The sequence below is a fragment of the Spermophilus citellus genome, assembly GCF_964194105.1.
Source record: "Spermophilus citellus genome assembly, chromosome: X".
Lineage (NCBI taxonomy): Eukaryota > Metazoa > Chordata > Mammalia > Rodentia > Sciuridae > Spermophilus > Spermophilus citellus.
In genome coordinates this window covers 106,622,260-106,644,387 of record NC_138190.1, presented here as the reverse complement: position 1 = coordinate 106,644,387, position 22,128 = coordinate 106,622,260, and the positions used below count along the sequence as shown (strand labels likewise).

Below are 22,128 nucleotides of genomic sequence, written 5' to 3'. Positions count from 1 at the left end.
ATATCCACTTGGTTTTTCCCTACTGCTTTGGGCAACAGGTGGTCCAATTTGCAACAAACACAATATGTTGACACAACATTTACATCAATTCCTGTAAATTCTCGGCCCCCTCCAATGAATTACATCTCTGATTTTCACTGAATGAAGTTGTATCCTTTAGTATAACATAGAAAAAGTATTCAAGGCAGTCCAATATATTAAACATATGTATGCATATTCATAATTTATGATCACCCTGTAGAATTCATATCTTTCAACTTTCAGAATTGTGTTTGCACTCTCATCACACTCAAAAAAGCCAAAGAGCTTCCACTGTCAATGGAAGGTAGTAGCATAAATAGGTCAACTGAACTTTCAAAAACGTAGCCAAACAGGGAACACGGTTAATGCTCCACCTTCTCTTTCATTATCTTCCATTTGCAGTAAAGTGAAATGTCAAACTATGCCAGAATTTGAAGGAAGAGAATAAAAAGCCACCTCTTCATCAAAAAGGATCACACCTATTATATATTAAAGACACAGACTTAGAGAATCATAAAATATCAAAAAGGGAAGGCATCTTAGTTTGCTTCTTATCTTGCCACTGATTTACAGAGAAAAGACTCAGAAGGAAAATGACTTCCTGGGGTCACAAAGCAAATTGATGACAGATTCCTGGCTATTACCTGGGTCCTTTTATTTCTCACCTGTTTACTTAACTCACTTACCCACTACTTCCCGCAAGGGAAGCAATGTTCACTGTAGCCACCAAGGCTCATGCCTTTGACTCTGATCTACAACCAGGAAAAATAAATAAATATACAAATGCAGTAAATATACAAATGCATTCTTTTTTATTCTTATTTTATTATTTGTTCTACTTACAAATGCATTCTTAGCATGTAAGCAGTACAAAGTGAAATGCCATATATCATTTATATAATGTCATTTATTATTCTACTTTGGAAATAAAACCAGAAAATGAAGGTATTTATATGGTTTTTATTTCCAAAATAGAATCATGTGAGTTGTGTGTTTTTGTGTGTGTGTGAGTGTGTGTGTGTGTTCTGGGCCTTTTTTTCCACTTACTATGTCTTTAAAATCTTTTCTTCTATCCCATAGTTTAATTCAGCCATCCCCCTTTTACTAGGCACTCAAGTTGTTCCTGAATTTTTATTATTTTATAAAATGTCAATGTTATAGTGGAAATATTTGAACAGGACTTCTTATACTCATCTCTGAGTTGATAATAAGGATCAGAATAATAAAACAAGCATTTTTAACTTTCGAAGCTACTGGCAAATAGCCCCACAAAGTATGTTCCAATTCATATACCCATTAGCATTGTAAATGAGTGCCCATGTTTCTTTACCCTTGCCAACACTTGATATTTTGCAAATATGGTGAATGAAAATCATCCCATTCCCTGACTATACGTAAGTTTAAGCATCTTTTCACATCTTCATTGGAAGTGGGTATTTCTTCTGTGAATTCACTGGATAAATCCTTTAACTACTGTCCTACATGAAGATTCCTTTTGGCTTTAGCTCTGCAAAGATAGAGCAAATAAAAATGATCCAAGTGGAAGCATATGCAATTTGAGGTTTGACACAAAGGAACATTTTCTGATGTCTTATGGCAAGAGAGATGGCTAATCAGACCCAACAACCAGGAAACTCAGAAAAAGCTCTGAACTGTTCTTTGAATTGGGGGTCCGTTAAAAATAGAAAATCTATATCTGAACCACAGATCAGTACTACATCAGGCAAATATGTCTTATAATGACCTCATTATTTAACTCCATGCTGTGATTTGGATTTTTGAAGATGGAGAGCAGTAGATTTACTCCATGAAGAGCCCCCAATTGGGTTCCAAACATCTGGAGCCCAAGTCTAGCTTCTCTTTTGCAAACAGATAAGTGGCTGAAGGGGTAGGAGGTGGAGGAAAATGGAAGATTCCTGTTCAGAATGTTTTCCTTTAGAATTTAAAGACAACCTCTATGCGATTAAACATGTTCCTAAAAGTTTATTTGTGAAGTCTGAAGTTTCTGAGAACATTTGTCAAGGTTATCAAACCACGCCAATTTGTATTTTATGAATCAAGAGCAAGAATATCTGTCTTGTTTTCCAAATAGATAAGGGGGCTGGTGTTCATGAGGCAAAATGTGAACATGTTGCGTGATGCCAGATCCCATTTAGTCATCTTCCTTTCCCTCCTACGTTCCCAGGGCCAATTGGTAGTGTTTAAACTAGCCACAGCACTATTGCCCCTGCAGAACTGCCCCTCTGTACCCCTTTGTGCAGTTGTCAGAAAGATTTGAGACTGTTTTCCTTAGCTGAACAGAGGGCCCCATTTGGATTTCAAGCTGTTCTTCTCGAGCTGGGAGAGGAACAAAAGGTTGGGTCACTCCTGAGCAATGCTGAAGCCCTTGGCAGGCCTGTCTCCTGCCTTAGGGAGACATCAAGCACATAACTTGCTGGGCAGTATGTACTTTTCCTTTGCCAAAGTCCTATTGAACTGACTGGGACATTTATACAACACCTAGCACTCCAGCAAGCTGCAATTCAAACCATTTTGATTGAATCTTTCTCAAACTGATTTCTCCAAGGTATGCCCTGCCTTGTAAAGCTCTTGCCTGATGTTGGTACACTAGTTTTCACTTTCCAAAGCCTCACAGTGCACCTTTCAGGGGCTATATAGTATCTATATGCAACAAATAAATGGATAAGTGACTTGCCCAAGGTCACCAGACTGTTAGTTAAATCTTATTTAGCTTACTTTAAAAGAATGGCTACTTTAAAAGATGATATACCTCCTAGAGTTAAATAAAGGGTTTTCTCTCTTGGACATTTAGATTTGGATTTAATATTTGACTTTCAGTTTTCTTTCTTTTGTGGACATAGGTTTTATCTGAAAGAATCATTCTTTTGAGCTGCTCTCTTGTCTGATATTTCTTCCCTGTTCTTTGATTGAACAGAACATTTTAGGTTGACATTGTAATTCTTCCCTTTTTCACCTACTGGATCTGAAAGCTATCTCTGCATTACACTCCATCAGTGTGTGTTTCTCTGAAGTTGAGGAAGGGAAGAATGAAGGATGTATCTTTTGTTCTGAACCCAGTTTTCCTCAATATTCAGTTTTTTTCTGTTTTAGCAGTGTTCTGTTTTGGTTTTTTATACAACATGGTAAACTCTTCATTATCCAGAGCATCTGAAGTAGCGTTAACACACATAATCTAGCAGTGCTAGAATTTTAAAAAATAGGGAATATTATAGTCTCCATTAGATAAGGACTATTTGTCCCATTCCATGGCTTGAGAATCCATGTCCTTGCTTGAGAGCATATGAGACTAGAATTTCATGTGAAATTATGGCCAAGTTTCTTAATTCCTTATCTTTTGCCTGCAGCCTCCCACTTCTCTACCACAAAATGTGCTTCCCGTGAATTCCAGAGCCCAGTTGAACTAACCACTAGTTCTTCAGTTTGTTCTCCTCCTGAAAACAGCTGGTGTTCCTTATATTACTGACTGATGCCATGGATACCAAGAGGTCTTTTCATTTTCTCCTGAATTAAGCAATTGCTGAGTACACCTTTTCCTCCTCCCTGTTTGTCCCGTACCCCCCCCATACACACACACACACTCAGTCACACTCACCCTCCTGCCCTGACCAATCACTTTATGACACACACCTATGTCCTTATTCTCTACTTCTTCAAAGCTAAAGCTCATGTTGCCCAAGACCTGCTCTGGTGCCTGGGCATTTCTACAACTGCCTAAAAACGAGCTTGATGCCTTCATTGCCCATGTACTGCTCATCTCTCTGTAAGTTTTCCTCAATTTTGACACTGGTCACCATTAAACAACTTGTTGCCAAACCCAGTGGACATTTTCATTCTGTCTTCTGTCTTCCTTGAACTTCCTGCTGCACATGACACCTCCTTCTCTCCTGAAACTCTCTGTTCCCTTGGATTTCATAATAATGTTTTCTAATTCTTTTCATACTTTGATTGGGATCCCCCAGGGGTCTGTCCTCATCCCAGTACTTACTGTTGGCCAGTCATAGGGTGGTTTCCTGAATCTCAAGCTTTAGCTTGACCTATGTTCTTTTTTTATGTATTTATTTTTTAGTTGGACACAAATCTTTATTTTATTTATTTATTTTTATGTCTTGCTGAGGATTGAACCCAGGGCCTCACACATGCTAGACAAGTGCTCTGCCACTGAGCCACAACCCCAGCCCTTGACCTACATTCTTAACTTCAGGTCAGCATTGTCCATTTCTTGCTGGATATCTCTACTTGGATTTTTACCAGCACTACAAACATGCCTTGCTCACAACTCCATCATCAACCCCCTTCATACATATTTGCTCCCAAGTCCTACATGTGTCTCCCCGTCACAGCAAAAGGCACCACCAGGTACTCAGTTACTGAAGCCAGAAAATGTAGTTGTTCTTCCCTTCTTCACTATCACCTCCAGCCCATCATCAAGTCTTTTCCATTTGTCTTTAAATCAAGCTCAAATCCATCCAATTTTTCCATTCTCATTCCTCCAATCCAGTCTATATCATTTCTTGCTTGGATTACTGTGATAGCTTCCAGCCAGATCTCCCAGCCTCTAATCTCACTCTCTCCCACCCATTTCCCATTCTTTTGCCCTAATCATTCTAAAACAAAAATATTATTATGAAAGTCTTGCTTAAAATCCTTCAATAGCTCCCCATAGATTACACAATGAAATATAATTTTTAATGTTTTTAATTATAAATGAAAACAATACATTTATTTTATTTATTTATTTTTATGTGGTGCTGGGGATCTAACCCAGTGCTTCACACATGCTAGGCAACAGTCTAACACTGAGCTACAACCCCAGGTCCACGATGAAATCTTAACTCTAGTAAGATTAGAATCTTCCATGACCTGTCTCTTGACCACATCTTCAACATTACCTCTCATCACTAGAAACCCTCTTACCCTACAGAGAACAAAACAAGACAAAAAAATTTTTTTAAAGAAAAAAAGCAAACACACACACACACACACACACACACACACACACACGTGCACTAAACTATTTCTAGTTCTCAGAACCTGGCATGTCATTTGACATGTTGCAGATTTTATACCTGTTATTCACTCCATGTGTACTGTGCGTATATGTCCAATGCCACCCTTTTCCTGCTAACTTGCTTTCATTTATGAATCCCTTAAAGCCAGACACAAACTTCTCTTTGCCATGATTTCCAAGGCCAAGGTTATCTTGTCTTATCATTCTGCTCATGCTGAATTGCAGTAAACTGTTCACTTGTGTGCCTTCCACTATCTCGTGAACAACTAAAAGGCAGAAACTGGGTCTTCTTGGTCTCTGCATGGACAGTGTGCACTCCACACTATTCCATGAAAGACTAACTGACTGAACCACGTTACATGGGCGTGGTTACCGCTCTAACCTTCATATCCTGGGTTGCTTCTTAGATCACTATAAAGCCAATAGATGTCTCCTGCCTAGGAGGACTCAAAGCTGCTGAAAGAAGGCAAAGGGCCAAGGTAGTCATTTTCTCACAATTTTTATTCCACACCCTGGTTCCTATAGCTTGCTTTGGGAATCTGCTCTTCCTAACTCCTCTGAGTTCCTTTTACTATGACCTCTACTTTTGCCCAATCACTTCTTACTCCGTAGCTGCCAATGCAAGGGATTTGGCAAAAATTTTTTATTTTACTACCAGCAATTCATTCTTCCTTCAAGATGAGGACATTCATGAATAATTGAGGGTCAAAGGTAACCCTAACTTTCATTCAGATACTGATTTCATTCTCCTCGACACCAAACATTTTGCTTAAAGCCTCTTAAACTTTTGCAAAATTGATGTTCTTGTGTCTCCCTTGTTCCTTTTCATTGTGGAAGAACGAGGAAAGTTGGTAAGAAGTGTCTGAACAGGGAAGCAGCCACTGGGTGGCAGTAAGGGAGGGAGGTAGAAAATCAAGTGTCCCTATATATTTAAATATGATTATCTATGTCCAGGATAATTGGCGATAATGTTAAAAAGTTGGTGTCTGTGCATCAAGATATAATCACAGCCCAACAGCTATTTATAGATGATATTAATAATTTATTTGATAATATCGGAACATTAAGGGATTTATGGAGTATGTTTTCCACACTAGTGATAGAGGCTTCTGCTAAAGAGAAGCCAAGGACCTGGAGGAGAAGATAAATACATAGCTGTGGGGTCAAGAACACTGTTCTATCTCTCCAGAGATCTAAGTATCATGACTGAGCTTTGCCAACTGGATGACTTCAGGCTGGTGCTTTCCTCACTTGAGCTCTCAGTTTAGCCCTAAGTAAAATGAGGGCTTTGGACTATGTGATCTCAAAGGATCCGCTTGCTCTCATGATCTAAGTCAGACACAGTATTACTGTCTCATGATGGTCCTAGCCTGTAGAGTATCTTATCATGCTTTCTACTATTTCAGTGAGATATGAAGGGTGATGTTTGACAATGTCTTATCTTTCAAGTGCTACTTTGGCAGCTGCCTCAGACATAACTCACTTGCTGTGGCTTCTCTATTGCTGCTACTGGAGGCTCCTGACACTGAAGTGTGATTTGAAAAGAATAAGCCATGTATCGAATGTAATACTAAAAATCTAAGTACATGAAAGTGCCAAAGCTCACACTTCTATCCATAGAATAAATTTTTTCATCAGCCTCATTATGAAGTAAAAGTAATGATAATCTAATTACACATGAAGAGAAATCACAAAAAGTAATGTAAGAATAATCAAGGAGACTACCAGGAATATGGACTTATAGTCATTCTTCATAACAAAAGATTTTGCTATAAGTATATATTGTGCCTTGAGATATTAGCTAATAATAGTAAATAGCAAAATAATTTTTAAAATCATGCAATCATAAACCTAGGAGGTTGGATTCAGCCCCCAAATGTCGCATCATGGGTTATAAAAGACCTTCGAGGCATGACTGTAAGTGATCTTTCCCTCACTTTCAATATGAAAAGGCTCAGAAGAAAGTTTTGGAAAGTTTGAGACTTTCCTAAGGTCTCTTGTAAGTGGCATAATGAGGATGTGAACCAAGTTTTCCATCTCCCTGTTCAGTATTCTTCACACCATGTCAAATGGCCTCTTAAACCCATGGCTGTAATCAACACAGCTCCTACATTACTCAATGTGGCTGCATTGTTGTGAATGGAGGAATACTTACTCAGTGGAGAAAATGTGCTAAGACATAGACCAGATATCATCAAATCAATTGCCTTTCTTCTTCTTCCCCAGTGAGTAATAACTCCTGACTGCATGTATAGGATCTGTTTATATCTTTGTCTGAGTTTTAAAATGTTTTTCTAATATTTCTGTCTTTTAAAGGTTAAAGAGATGAACTCTATGCTTAAGAAAAGCCTGGTTTTCATCTGAAATGACAAGGTTTGTGAGGAATCAAGTCAAGTTTTTATAGCTCTAAGGCAGGTCTGTCCGTTTATATAGGCCACTCACTATATGGAAGTTCACCACAGTGGAGTTAGAAGAGTTTGGAGATGAGATTACCAAGTATATGTCAGGGAAGTCATCTGGTGTCTACTTTGGAAAAAACTTGCATTAATGGAAGTCCTCCAAGAATGTTTAACAAAATTAATTGCTTAGCATCTCTCTTACAAGCTAGTAGAAGTCAATGGGAAATCTGCATTGCTTTGCAGAAATTTGCTTCACTGTCATCTTTCCAAAAGGGCTTTTATTTTAACAAATATGGCACATGGCCAATTATTTAATGACCACCTCCACTTAAAAATCTAGAGAGGTGGAGGTCATAGACCATATTCTGTATTTTATTTTTCTTCATTGTGTTGTTTGAGGTTCAAGCTCACTAGACAAACATTTAAGAAAGCCCTTGGGGGGGCTAAATGTCAGTGCAGGAACTGTGGGGATTGCCAACATATTGCAAGCACCAGGCTCTTTCCAAGGAGAGTATACACACACACACACACACACACACACACACACACACACACACTCTAGTGTTTAACTACCTGGCACTGCATCTGATTAAAAACGTGAATGGCAGAGCAAAAGACCTCAAACAGAGAGATTGGTATGATCTGGAATGATGAAGCCAACTCTTTTAAAAATATTATGACAAAAAATGTTTCCTTAGAAAGATTAATTTGATGGGAGTTATATAGGGTGGATTGAAGTGAGAGAAAGGCAGATACTAGGGTCTTCCTATATTTATTTTATTTGTTTTCAGTACTGCAAATTGAACCCAGGGGCTCTTTATCACTGAGGTACATCTCCAGCCCATTTTTTAAATTTTTTTCTTTATGATGATAATAATGATAATGCTGGGAGTTGAACCCATGGATGCTATACCACTGACCTATATCCCCACACTTTTTTAAATTTTGAAACAAAGGATCACAAAGTTGGTGAGGGTCTCACTAAGTTACTGAGACTGGCTTGAACATGAGATTCTCCTGCCTCAGCTTCCTAAGTTGCTAGGATTTCAGATGTGCACCACATTCTTATTCCTATTTTTAGAGGTTAAATGGAATGTCCAAAATCCCCTAGCACAACAGAATGGAAAGTTTGCATTTTCTGCTCCTCTGATGCTGTGTTTCTACAAATGATTCTATTTTGGAACTTACAAACATATTCACCCAGACTCGTGACTTGGTGATGGGGTTTGTCTTTTTTTAGATGAATTTTTAAAACTTTTCTGGAAAACAGTGCTGGTTTCTTTCCCTGACATTCCTCTAACTCCTTAGAAACTAGTGTCTCCAATGGTTATTCCCTACTGATCCCACTTGAGGTTAATCCATCCTAAACCCTGCATCACTGAGACAACCCCAACTTGATTCCAGAGGTAGGACTGTGAGATTTCTTTCTCTGTATAACACTAAGAACTCCTGTAGCAGTTACTATAGGGAGAAAGACCAACTCAGTTATTTCTGAAAGAGCATCTATTTCCTATTCAACAAATTTTGTTGTGGGGATTTTGAATAAAAGGTAGGGTTTGAGACATCATGAATGAAGGCTGTCGTTGTTTTATAGAAGACAGATTTTAAAGCTTGGCCAGTGGAAAATCTGCCAGATGCCTTGGAATTATGCCCTAACTCTGAATTACTAGCTATGAGCGTAGCAGTCTCATACTATGGACTGAGCAAGGCACTTGGCTTTGCAGTGGCATCTTTTATACCTTTTATCCTCAGCTAAAATAAGTATAGTTTTACTCGTTAATTTTTGAAAACCCAATGAAAAGAAGAAATGTTCATTTTTTTCCACCCTCAGGGAGATTAATGTATATGTTTAGTTATCATCCATATCAAAGAAATCATGGTCTCTGTCCTTGTACATGTCTTTGCTAGTTGAAGTAATTGTAGTGACTTGGCATTCCACTGCTTTAGTTGGGTTCCCTCACAGACCTGACACGAATCAGTGATTACTGCCCCCTTCACATGTTGCTGGGGGAATGCCAATAAAGCTATGAGTGAAGGAGCTGTGGAAAACATGCTGTGGGGCCCTAAGCAGAATGAAGGGTAACCAGGGTTCAGCAGCCAGGTTTCCCCAGAGAGAGACAAAAAGAAAGCAAACAAAAGGAAGAGACAGGTCTAAACAGGCTCCCCAGACAGGGGCCCTTTGCTGTAAGAACAGAGTCTTAAACTTCACAAAGCTTAAGAAGAGATGAGAGCCAGGGGTTAAACATGGCCTTTGCAATTCAGTTGAAGAATGATTAACTGAGGCTATATAGAAAGAAAAAGCTACACATATGTAAAACAACATTTGTTGTTCTTAAAACCCATGCAGGCACTCCACAAACTAAAAAATGCATTTTACTGTATACCACCTAGATATTAATATTGACCTCCACACAACCCACAAGCTTCTTTCTTTAAATTCAAATGTACCACAAAGGCACAGATAAGAAATAGAGAGAGGCTGAGCAGAGTTCCACAGTGCCTAACGTGAACTAGTTTTTGAGGCATGTGACAAGGAGTTTAGTGACCTAGTACAATCCATTATCAGAAATGGGGCCCATGGCTCCAGTTCCTTTTACTACAATAAGAAATTAACTTCTCATTGAGTTTCATCTTTTAAATCAAGTCCAAACCAAGCTTGAGCTCTGAGAGCAGGAAGGTCACCTGTCTCCTCACTCATACCCCATCCCCCATAAAATGAGGCGCCAGGGCCCTTCTTCCCCATGTACAGTCTAATGACAAGAACTCCCATCCAGTTCCAGTTTGACCACAAGGCCTCCATGCAAGTTTCCCAGATTCCTGAGAAGAACCCAATCCCACCTTGAAGTCAACATGAACTCATTGCATCGCCTCCAAGAAATCCCCCCAACCCATGGGAGCCCTGAGAACAGTGCCTATTTCCACATGCAATATGCCCCACATCAGGCTCCAGGTGATCCTTTAAGGTCAGGCAATGCTGCTGAGGTAGAGGGCTCTGGCAGCTGAGTAAGTAGGAGCCATGATATGCCCAGGGTAGCCTTGAACCACTGACTTGGTGGACCTGCTGCCCCATGACCCAAACCAGAGTGACCCTTGGCACTTAATGGTAGGAGAAGCCAGATGGAAAGAAGCAGACATAACACAGAAACAAACACAGCCTGGGAATTTTGCCCCAGCTTCAGAACTGGAAGTCCTCAAATGTCCCTTGCTCCCCCACCAAATGTTTACCTCATAAAAAGGGAGGGCACTTAGTATTACAGGACAAATGTTAGAGCCAGAAAATCACCTTTGTGATCATGTAGTTTAACTCCTTCATCCTACATATAGGGAAAAGGAAACCCACAGTAGAGATGAGACTTAAACTTTGGAGAGTGCTTAAATAAATAGAAAAATCACATTATACTCCTTATATGTGTAATATGTCAAAATGCACTCTACTGTTATGTATATTTAAAAAGAACAAATAAAAATAATAAATAAATAAAATATTCTTAGAAAAAATAATAAATAGATCAGTAGAGTAGAAAACAGGGGAGGGGGAGGGGGATGGCACGGGTTAAGTACTGGGGACTTAATTGGAGCAAACTATACTCCATGCATTTATACTTATGTCAAAATAATTCCTAATGTTATTATAACTAATATGAACCAACAAAAAATTTTAAAAAATCTTTTTCCTTGGTTATGAAGACCAGGTGTGGGGTGTGTGTGTGTGTGTGTGTGTGTGTGTGTGTGTGTGTGTGTGTTGAGACTGGGGAACACTGAGAGAGAAAGAGAAGAGAAGACAAAAGAGAAAACTTGAGAGACAATATGCAAGTTAGCTAAGCCAGGTAACTCATGAGCATGAATGCCTGTTAGAAGTATGGTAAAATAATCTTTCAATATAACTTGCCCTCACTCTAGTGGCCACATATTCTTCCCACTTTCCATGGGCTCATAGGTACCCAAACCAGGGTAGGGAAATATGCTGTCTTGGTAGTATAAATGAGTCCAATGGTTGAGAGCATTATTTTGGAGTCAGACCAATCTTTCTTTTAAACTGTGGATCTATGATACACAACATGTGTGCTCTTTACTCAGCAGTTCTCAACAACAAGTAATGTTGTGAGGCTGTGGTTGTAGCTCAGTGGTAGAGCACTTGCCTAGCACATGTGAGGCACTGGGTTCCATCCTCAGCATCACATAAAAATAAATAAGCAAAATAAAGGTATTATGTCCATCTACAACTTAAAATAAAATAAGTATTGTTGTCCCCCAGGGAATATTTAGCCATGTTTGGAAACATTTCTGATTGTCACAAGTGGTGGCATCTAGTGGGTAGAGTACAGGGATGTTGCTAAACATTCCACAATGCAAGGACAGCCCCCACATGTCAGTAGTGCCAAGGTTAAGAAACTCTGCACTAGATAAATGGTTTAATCAATATGAGCTTCAGTTTCTTCATCTGCAGCTTGGAAGTAATGGTACCTATCTCACAGAGTTGTTTTGATAATTAAACAGGCTAATATATAGAGAGCACAAAGTAAGTACTCCACTGATTTTTGTGTATTACTATTATCAAACCCTCTTAACTTTTTTTTTATTGGTTGTTCACAACACTAAAAAGCTCTTGACATATCATATTTCATACATTAGATTGAAGTGGGTTATGAACTCCCAATTTTTACCCCAAATGCAGATTGCAGAATAACCATTCCTTTTCTCTTTTCTCTGCTCCCGTTATAGTATAATTCCTTAAAGTACTTGTTTATACTCAGAATTTATGCTTTCCTTTTCTCTCTTGAACCTGTTATAAACAGGCTTTCATTGCCACCATTTCTTATAAATGCTACCAGTAACATTGATTCCAGTGATCAGCTGGGCACACTGGTACAGGCTTGTGATCCCAATGACTTGGGAGACTGAGGTAGGAGGATCACAAGTTTGAAGCCAACTTAGTGAGACTTTGTCTTGAAATAAAAATAAAAATAAAAAGAGTTGGGGATAAAGCTCAGTGGTAGAACACACATGGTTCAATCCTCAGTACTTTAATAATAATAATAATAATAATAATAATAATAATAATAATAATAATATAATTAAACAAAAAAATAAGTTAAAAATAAAAAGCTGGGGATAGAGCTCAGGGGTAAAGTTCCCCTGGATTCTATCCCCAGTACCACAAAATAATAATAATTCCAATTATTTCTCAGCCTTCATCTCTCTTGACCTGCCATCAGCATTTGAAATGGCTTTTCTCTCTCTTTCTCTTTTATTTAAAATAAAAGGTGTGTGGGGGGGACTTTCTTCTGGTCCAGGATACCATTCCTTTAATTCTCCACCTACATTTACAGACCAAGTTTCTAATCTCCTTTGCCCTCAGAGGCAAATGTGGTCTGATTTGTTTCATTAAATGAGTAAATGGATAAATTAAAATTTATTGTGAGAATTAAATGAGGTTGAGTGTGTAAGACATTTAGCAAACATTAAATGCTCAATAGTCATCATCACCACTACCCTACAACTGCTATTTTTGATGGTATTGCTGTTATTATTATTATTACTCTTCCTTCCTGGCCATGAGATTCTTGAGAATGAGATTAATGTTTACTTTGTCTCTATCCTTTCTTGTATAGAGTTTTATTCAATAGGAGAATATATATTCATCTACATGTATATCCAGAAATCAGTTTTCCATGGTAGGAGTAACTGATAAGAGCATGAGACTAGAGCAGGACCTTAGAGGACAAATAGGTTATGAAGAGATTAATTGGGGTGGGATGGGTGGCTAGAGTCTCCTGAGAACAGGCTTCCAGAAGGGAGTCACACCCTAGCCATTTTAACTCCCCTTTTCATAAATGATGGGACTGTAAAAGGGAGGGAGTAATGGTTCCCACCCATTAATCATCCCAAAACCTCCTCCCAGGTATGGGGCAGAAGTAGGACTGTAGCCAACTCTAACATGAACAGAGCTTATCTGTTGAGTTTGACAAAGGGAACAACATAAATTCACTTTTCTTACAGTACTGGATTAACGTCCTCTTCAGTCATCCTGAACTTTGAACTTTGAGCAACTTTGAACACTTACCAGTCCTACCATCATCTTTATAAATTTGCAAGTGGCATTTACATTGCCCTGAGAATATGGTCCCTTGGAGAACACCCATTATAAAAAGCACACAACCTGAATTTTATTAGAAAACTTGTGAACATTCAAAACATCCATTAGGTGTTGCTGATCATTCTAATAACATAATTTGGCAGCATTGTGTGTGAAAATGAGGTAATAACCAAATAGAAACTTTGAACCAAGTTTATTTTTTCCATTAAAAATAGAATGTCTAGTTTTTATAATATTCATGCTATTAACTACTGCCAACTATGGCACATTAAATGATGGCTAGCTTTCCCTTCTCCCCTCACCACCCACACCAACAAAACATCCACAACTTGGACCCAGACTTGGAAATATTATTAAATAAAACCCATATGTTTCTAGTCCCTGACCATCCAAAACCTACACTCCTGTTTTCTTGCATTATATCCCATATGCACTAACCAATCTGCTTTGCAGATGGATCGGCCTATCTGTAAATTGCCAGATGGGACCTGCCCAAGAGCAGAGAAAAAATTTTAATCTGGCTTATATAAACAAGTGAAGGGAAAAAAATTAATCCACAAAACCCAAATCATTAACTTCATAAAGAATTACATTAATAAAACTTTCAAATCAGTGATTTTTTCTTTGAGTTTGAACTTGCCAGTCAAATCAAAGTTCTTCTAAAAATTAAGTCAACCTCTAAGTTTTCTCAACTCTTTTCAAATGACAATCTTATTTTGAAACCTTCCAATAGGTACTTAATTAAATATGTAAGTGACATAAAGGCCACCATGATTTCCAACAGGCTGGGCTATTGGTGGCTTTTGGCACTTCTACTATTATTTGCTAAAGATCCTCCAGTATCCATCTGGGCCCACAGATAGCCAAAGCTCCTGAAAGAAATGTTGATAGAGCCCAAGGGGGAAGCTGTAATTCATTCTGGAAAGGTGACCCAGCTGTCTGAGTCCCCAAAGCTTCCTGTAGATGCCAAATGTGCTCCTTGCCTAGTAATTCCATCTGTGCCAAATGTATACAGAAACTGCCTGCTCATCCCCTCCTCTTGACTAATGTGTTCATAGATATGTATTTTTCCTACTAAGATATAAGGATTTTCTGTCAGAGATATAATAATTGTTATCTCTTTCATCATCATCATCAAAATTATATGGATAATACATAACAATGAGATAGTGATAGGTGTCACCATATATAAAGTATGTCAGACATAATGTTAGGTATTTCATATATGTTGTCCCATATAATTTTAATTAGATATAAATATAATGCCATAGGTTTTGCCCCTTAAAAGAGTTCAATGCAGTAGTTTTTAGTGTATTCACAAGGTTGTGCAACCATTATCACTAATTTCAGAACATCTCATCACTCTGTCTCATTTTAATATTCACAATAACCCTGGAGAACAGTTATTTTAAACCCCATTTTACAGATGTTGCATTAAGATTTATGGAGATTAAATGACTTGCCAAGTTCCCATAGTGGATAAGAGGGAGCTGAGAGTCAAAGGCAGATCTCTCTGCCCCCTCCACCCATGCTGCTCTTTCTGTCTCCCTGGTGGTCCTTTATTTGTGCCATGGTCCATTATAATTTTCCTTAATAGAGACACTATAGGAAAAAAAAATTGTAATTTTCTTGTTTCTTTCTTCCACTTCCTGTCCTCTTTTGTCCCTCAAGGGATTGATGGTTTTGTTGTCCCTAGCAACCACCCTTCTACTGGACACCTCCCCTCATATAGTACACAGTATCCCTCACAAAATCTCTCAGAGGGTGGCATTAATTTGCATCAAATGTCCAAAAGACTTATGAAACCCTAATTTGTTACACCTTCTTAGGCCCGCTTGCATTCACTAGGAAGCCATTATTTAGCATAGTTATGAGAACAGAATTTTGTCATCAAGCTTGGATTTTATGTTCCAATCTGGACACCCCAAGCTACATGTGTAACCCTGAATTAATCGCTGTGAGCCTCAGTTTCCTCAGCTGAAAAAATGGAGGTAATAATAGTACATATATCACAGGACTGCTATGAGGGCTAAATTAAATATACATACTAAATGTTTGATGCAATGTTCTGAAACAGAGTACATGCACAATAAATAGTGGCAGTTATTTTTGTAGCATCAGTGGGTATGTGGAATGGGGAATTATAGAGCACCCATCAAGTTATATGGCCTAGAATCTCCCTAGGCTGCCTGTCCACAAGGAAAGCTTTGATAAAAAGCATGCATTAAGCAAGGAAGTGCATGCCAGGTAGCACACCAATCAAGTGAAATAGTTCCTGCAAATCTTTGCCAGTTTAATCAACTAAAAGCATAAAGATCACTTTTGGCATGAAATCTCTGACTGCTTTCCTCACAGCAGTCACAGCATTTCACTCTTTAAGAAACTGTAGTAATTCCCAGTTGTCATCAAAAAGCAAAACTTCACTTCACATGTAGGGTACTCAGCATGACCAGAAGTTGCACAGAGTCAGATTGGGTCTGACCTAAATAAGTAGACCAAGTAATCCTGACAGAGCTATGTAGTTGGGTAGAGGCCAAAGACCCAAATATAGTTGAGATTATAACCCATGGGCTATTTTAGAGTTAGGAAGTTAGGAAGAGAACCTGGAGCAGATTTCAAGCTAGGTTATTAGTTTTGAGTTTAAGAAGATTCCAAGGTCTCATCTAAACATGGGCAATGTAAACAACAGGATTCCAAACAGTGAGCTGCCCCTACACAATCTACAAGCAAGTACCAGATACTCAAATTACACTAATATAATAATAGCTGTTATTAGTTACCTACCCTATGTGAGATACTTGGCTAAGGACTGTACTATGCATTAATTATTTCATTTAATTTATCTTATGGGGGTAAATACTATTATCCTCCCCATTTTCAAAATAAAGGAAATTAATGATAGCATAACTGCAAAAGTGTGAAGCTAAGATTCAGTCCCAGATCTGTTTAGTTCAGACATGCATGCCCTCAATCACTATGCTATAATAATGCCTCCCAAAACAGCACTGCTCATAACTAAAGGCCATGCACCTGAAGACTTGGACACAAGGATAAAATTATCTCAACTGTAAAACCACTTAGACAGTTGTTGAAATAGGGGGTCACACTTTTTTCCTACTGTGTGAAGGCAGCAGTAAGCCGAGGGTTGAAAGTGGGGTCTGAGACTTTCATGGAAGTGCTAAGAGAAATTCTGAGTTGCATTGAAACAGATTAGTGATTTTTCAGGATTTCATTTCTCTTGCTGCTGCACATAAGTTATCTGTGGCCTGTAAATGTGTCCTCGAAATTTTGTCTTGATTGCCTCATATATTCTAATTTTTAGTAGTTACAAATAGAATAATAGCTTCTCCTCATCTACTTCATATTTCTTATATCCATTCCTTGAACTATAAAAGAAAACACAACAAGCTGTTACTCCCCTAAAGAGCTTGGTAACATCTTGATAAATTAAATGACAGCAGTTCTTTTAAGAGGTGGTCCCATTTTACAAGGATGGAGTTTGGTTGCTACAGAAATAGCCCCAGCAGGAAATAACTAAAGAAGGAAGACAGTTGTAATTGGGCAGTCACCATTGGAAAGTACCTTGATCCCTTTGGAGGATTGAAATGGGCTGAAAGCTACCTCTGAATGTTTTCTCCTCTCTTGTGGTCAGTGGAGGAAGAAAGAATGGTGGTATAAATGGTACCCTTTTTTATTTTTTACTATAAATGCAGTCCTGCAAGTAATATCCAAAGATGGCTTCCTTAAGAACAGTGCTATATATAATTGGAACTGTTTCAGACCAAGGACTTGTATCAAATAAATTAAAAATGTGACCAACCCTTTGTCATGTTACCAAAGGTACAATTATAGTAGTACTATAATAATACTAAATTATAAAATAAGGCCACATGCCTTATGATGGGCAGAGACATACTCTATCTAATGATTATAAAAGGGGTCTCTGCTGTATCATCTTTGTCATATGTTTCTAAAATGCCACCCACAGTAATACAATGTACATTAAATATTTTATAAACAATTTGTTTACCTTCTTAGATTTTAACTATAAAGTACATTCTAAAGTAACCTAAATTTTCTCCTCAGAGCCATACATAAAGTGAAGTTCCACATTCACCCCAATATTCTCCAAACCATTTCCAAATGTGTCTCTAAAATTAACACTGGAAATTTCCTCTTGGTTAATCCTCTGTGCATTTTGGCATTATTTATCAGTAGCCTCAAAAATGTTGAGTCTTTGTCCCATTAATTATTCCACTCTTATGACTTTAATTGAAAGAAAGAAAGCAGTACAGAAAGGCTTATGAATGAAGATATTCATCAGAATTCTGTTTATAACCCGCAAAAAAATGGGGAAAAATCACTTAAACGTCTTTTAGTGGGGGAAACTATTAAATAAGGGAAAGTATGCTACATCGCTTACTGTGGACTATCACATAGTCATTTAAAATGACGTGTCTTTGAAGAATGTTTAATGACTTAGAAAATTCTTTATGATACAATGTTAAATGGGAATTATAGGAAATAAGTTATACAATATGATCACATTTTTGTAATGATAATAAGTATGATAATACATACCTAATATTTTATTTATTGTTTGTTTTTAGATATACATGACAGTAGAGTGTATTTTAATATATTATACATACATGGATTATATCTTATTCTGATTAGGATCCCATTCCTGTGGTTGCACATGATGTGGAGTTACACTGGTTGTGTATTCATATATGAACATAGGAAAGTTATGCATACCTAATATTTTGAAAAGATTGGAAAGACATACATTATAAAGTTACCCATGGCTATCACCAGGAGATAAAATTATGGAGAACATATTGGACAGGCAGAGCCCACAAAAGACACTGAGAAATTATCAGTAAATAAGGTGTTAATGAGAGCTGAGCGGGTGAAGTGCCTGGAGCTGGGTAGTAGAGCTCCATATGTTTTCCTAGGGTGAGGCCTGAATGTATTCTGTGAATGAGAGAGCAGACTCAAATAGGATGACCAATCATCCTGGTTTGCCCAGGACTAAGAAGTTTTCCAAAATATAGAACTTATAGTGCTACAACTGAAAATTTTCTGGACAAACTAGAATGAATTGGCCATCCCAGAATCAAGATGCACTTATTTTGGAAGGCCCTTTGTGGTCTTCAAGTTCAACTCCTTCCTCTTGCAGATGTTGGAAGATGGGTAATATGGTGACCAACGTCACACAGGTACCGTAGTATTAGACTGGGACCTCAAAGGGCTTAATTCTACTCTGCTGTTTGTTAGTAAGACACTAATTTGAAGCTTAGTTACAGTTATAGACACCTTGCTTGTTCAGTAGGTTGTTACACAGACTAAATTCAATTATTCACAAATCCACAGGATTATCAGTAACAATAAATGCGTACTAGCCATATACTACATTGCTTTGTGCATGGGTTTAACTAAGCTCAAGGGAGTATTAATAATTCTAAATTTGTACAAATACAGTAAAATCTAATTCAGATTATGTGTCTAAAAAATTAGTACTATGTTTGTCATTGAGTAAGCACTCATTAAATATCAGTCTGATAATTATCAAATTCATTTCAAATTTCTGTCAATTTGGGGCTGGGGTTATGGCTCAGTGGAAGAGAGCTTTCCTAGCATGGGTAAGGAACTGGGATCCATCATCAGAACCACATAAAAATAAATAAATAAAATAAAGGTATTGTGTTCATCTACAACTGAAAAATTTTTAAAAAATTTATCTCAATTTGATAGATATGGTGATCCCATACCACCTACTAGTAGCCCCATGAGATATATACTTCAATTAACACTTACATTTTACAGATGAGAAAATTGTGGCTCAGCAAGGGTAATTGAGTTCGTTACACTTATAAGGTAAGTAAGTGACAAAGCCATCTCTGTCTCCTGGCCCTGCATTCTTTTCTACTTCATTAAAATTGCTACCCAGATAAAAGGCTTTTGGGATGAGAGCACAGCCAACATTTTTTCTTTTTACTATATGCATCTTTCTTCTTACTTATATCTTCAGTTTATTCAAAGCCTACATTTGACTATACAGGCCATGGCATGTTTTGTTAACAATCTTCATAGAACTTCAAAATCTTTTGAAAAGACTATAAAACAATTACAGTGTCTATAGAACACCCCTTACAGGGCAAGGATTAAAATCAGTAGTATTCTGGTAAATGTTTAACCACTGGTTCAGGGAGAAGGTAAAGGTGGGGGTCCTTTTGTAGCATTTGCTGATTTCCATGATGTAAATTATTCCACCATGACTGATTTCAAGCTACCAATGAGATTGGCTGCTGTGAATCAGTGCTGAAAAGTACAAGTTAGCCCAGATCAGCTTCAGCACACCACTGGAAGCAAAATTCTAACTTTGAGTCCATTGTTTTCCTGAGTTTAAATAAATTCAACGAGAATTAAAGTGTGAGTGTCATTTAGGGTGTTTTTTGTTTTGTTTTATTTTGTTTTCAGAGCTGGGGTTTAACCCAGAGCCTTAACGTATGGTAGGCAAGTGCTGTACCACAGAGAGCACCCAAGATGCCTGGATTTAATATGTGAAAATGGGTGGGAGAAGTGAGTGCAGAGCAGTAGCTTAGGATATTTCATAGCTTGGAACAATTTAAGGGAAGGCCCAGAGGAACAGAGGAACTTCTGGTTGCTGCAGTTAAGTCCAGGTTTGGTTCCCCATGAAACCTCTCAGGGAAGCCAAAGCTAATGCCTACGGTAGGGATTAGAGAAGCTAATTCTTTTTTTAACTTGTCACAAGCTTTTGATTTCCCTGCCAACTTTTTTTATTTTGAACATTTCTAAACTTTCAGAAAAGTTGCAAGAACAGTACAATTACTACCCATATACCTTTTCCTGGATTCACCAGTTGCTAATATTTTTCCACATTTGCTCTACCTCTCTCTATGTATTTTTTATAAACAGCTGGGGAATTAGTTGCAAATATCTTGACTCTTCACCCCTAACTTCTTTTTATTAAACATTTGCGGGTTTTTAGTTGTAGATGTACACAATACTATTATTTTATTTATTTATTTTTATGTGGTACTGAGGATTGGGCTAGGCAAGCACTCTACCACTGAGCTACAACCCCAGTCCATCTTTACCTCTAACTTCTTGGATATGAATCTCCTAAGAACAAGAGCACTCTCCTATCTATACAATATAGTCATCAAGCCCAGGAAATATATAATTGACATATTATACAGGTATGAAGTCTGAATTAGAGCTTCCTGATGTCCTAATAATGTCCTGATAACTGTGTTGTTTTTGATGCAGAATGCAATCAAAGATTATGCTTTGCATTTGTCAGTTACTTTGATCTCCTTTAATCTAGAACAGTTTGCCAGGCCCCCACCTATTTTTATCTTTTGTTATTTATGACATTGACATTTTTGAAGAGTCCAAGAAAGTATTTTTGCAAAGGTTTCTCAATTGAATTTTTCTGATTATTCCTCATGAATACATTAAGATTAAACTTTTTGTTTACTGCAATACTGTGTTCTTCTCAGAGCTCTACATCAGGAGAAATATGATGTAATTTTTCCAACGATTGGTAATGTTAAATTTCATCATTTGATTAGGGCATTGTCCAACATATTTCTTCATTGCAATGATACCAGTAAAACTTTCAATTTGTGTGAATATCCTATTCCAGGAGAAGCCTCTTTATGCTGAAAGTATAAATTACTTGGTTCACTGCAGAATCATGGGTTGAAAAGGCATTATCCCTAATTAAAAGAAAAAAAAATTGAAGAGATTTATTTTTTAAATAAGCTGGCACTAAGCCTCTTAGCCAAATTCATGAGCTATTCACATGACAAGGGGACTTATCTATATAAGAAGTTCCTTATCTAAATTGTGAATTGCTAGTGGAGGATTATGCCCTAGTCCATACATGGCTATATCACTAGAATTTAGCCTAATGCCTAGGCTGTAGTAGATTCTCAGGAAAAAAGAAGTTTATTGAATAAATTTCTGTCCAATTAGAATGAACTGTCTTCATGAATGAGAAATTAATCTCACTAAGTGAAAAATGTACTTTATTTTGTCAACTGGCACCAGCTGGGATTGATTTGGCTGCTTAAGCACTATGCTCCTCATGGGAAATGACAGAGTTTTCAGTTTTCATCCAGGTATTTGACCTTACTTTGGTGCTGTTCAAGTCTTTGGTTGTTCCAAAAATGTTAACTTCTTTATATTAAAATTAGGAGCTCTTCTAAATAAATCAAGGATCAGCCCTATACTTGTTAGAATCAAGTCTGCCTACAAATGAGAGAAAATACAAAATAACATGTGGTTTAACAATACAGTCTTGTATTTCTCACTGATGTAAAAGTTCTCCCCTTATGTCCAAGATGGAGTCAAAGGGACTGGATTTACCTTCCAGCCGGAAACAAGGGAAAACCCAGACAAAATGAAAACAAAGGATTTCAGACATTAGACACCAAGCAACCAAAAACCATGATCCTGAAGATACAAAAAATAAACAGAGTGAATCCTATGATTGCCTCCACCTTAAATGCAGTGGTATGGGGAGAGGTAGCTGAAGTAGAGCCCAGTGA

The 22,128-nt window shown here is 37.6% G+C and overlaps 1 protein-coding gene across 1 annotated transcript in view; it reads left to right on the top strand.

Moving 5' to 3' along the window:
* Positions 1-22,128, top strand: part of COL4A6 (collagen type IV alpha 6 chain) — a 300,475-nt gene that overhangs the window by 143,393 nt on the left and 134,954 nt on the right. The gene's annotated exons all lie outside the window — the stretch shown is intronic.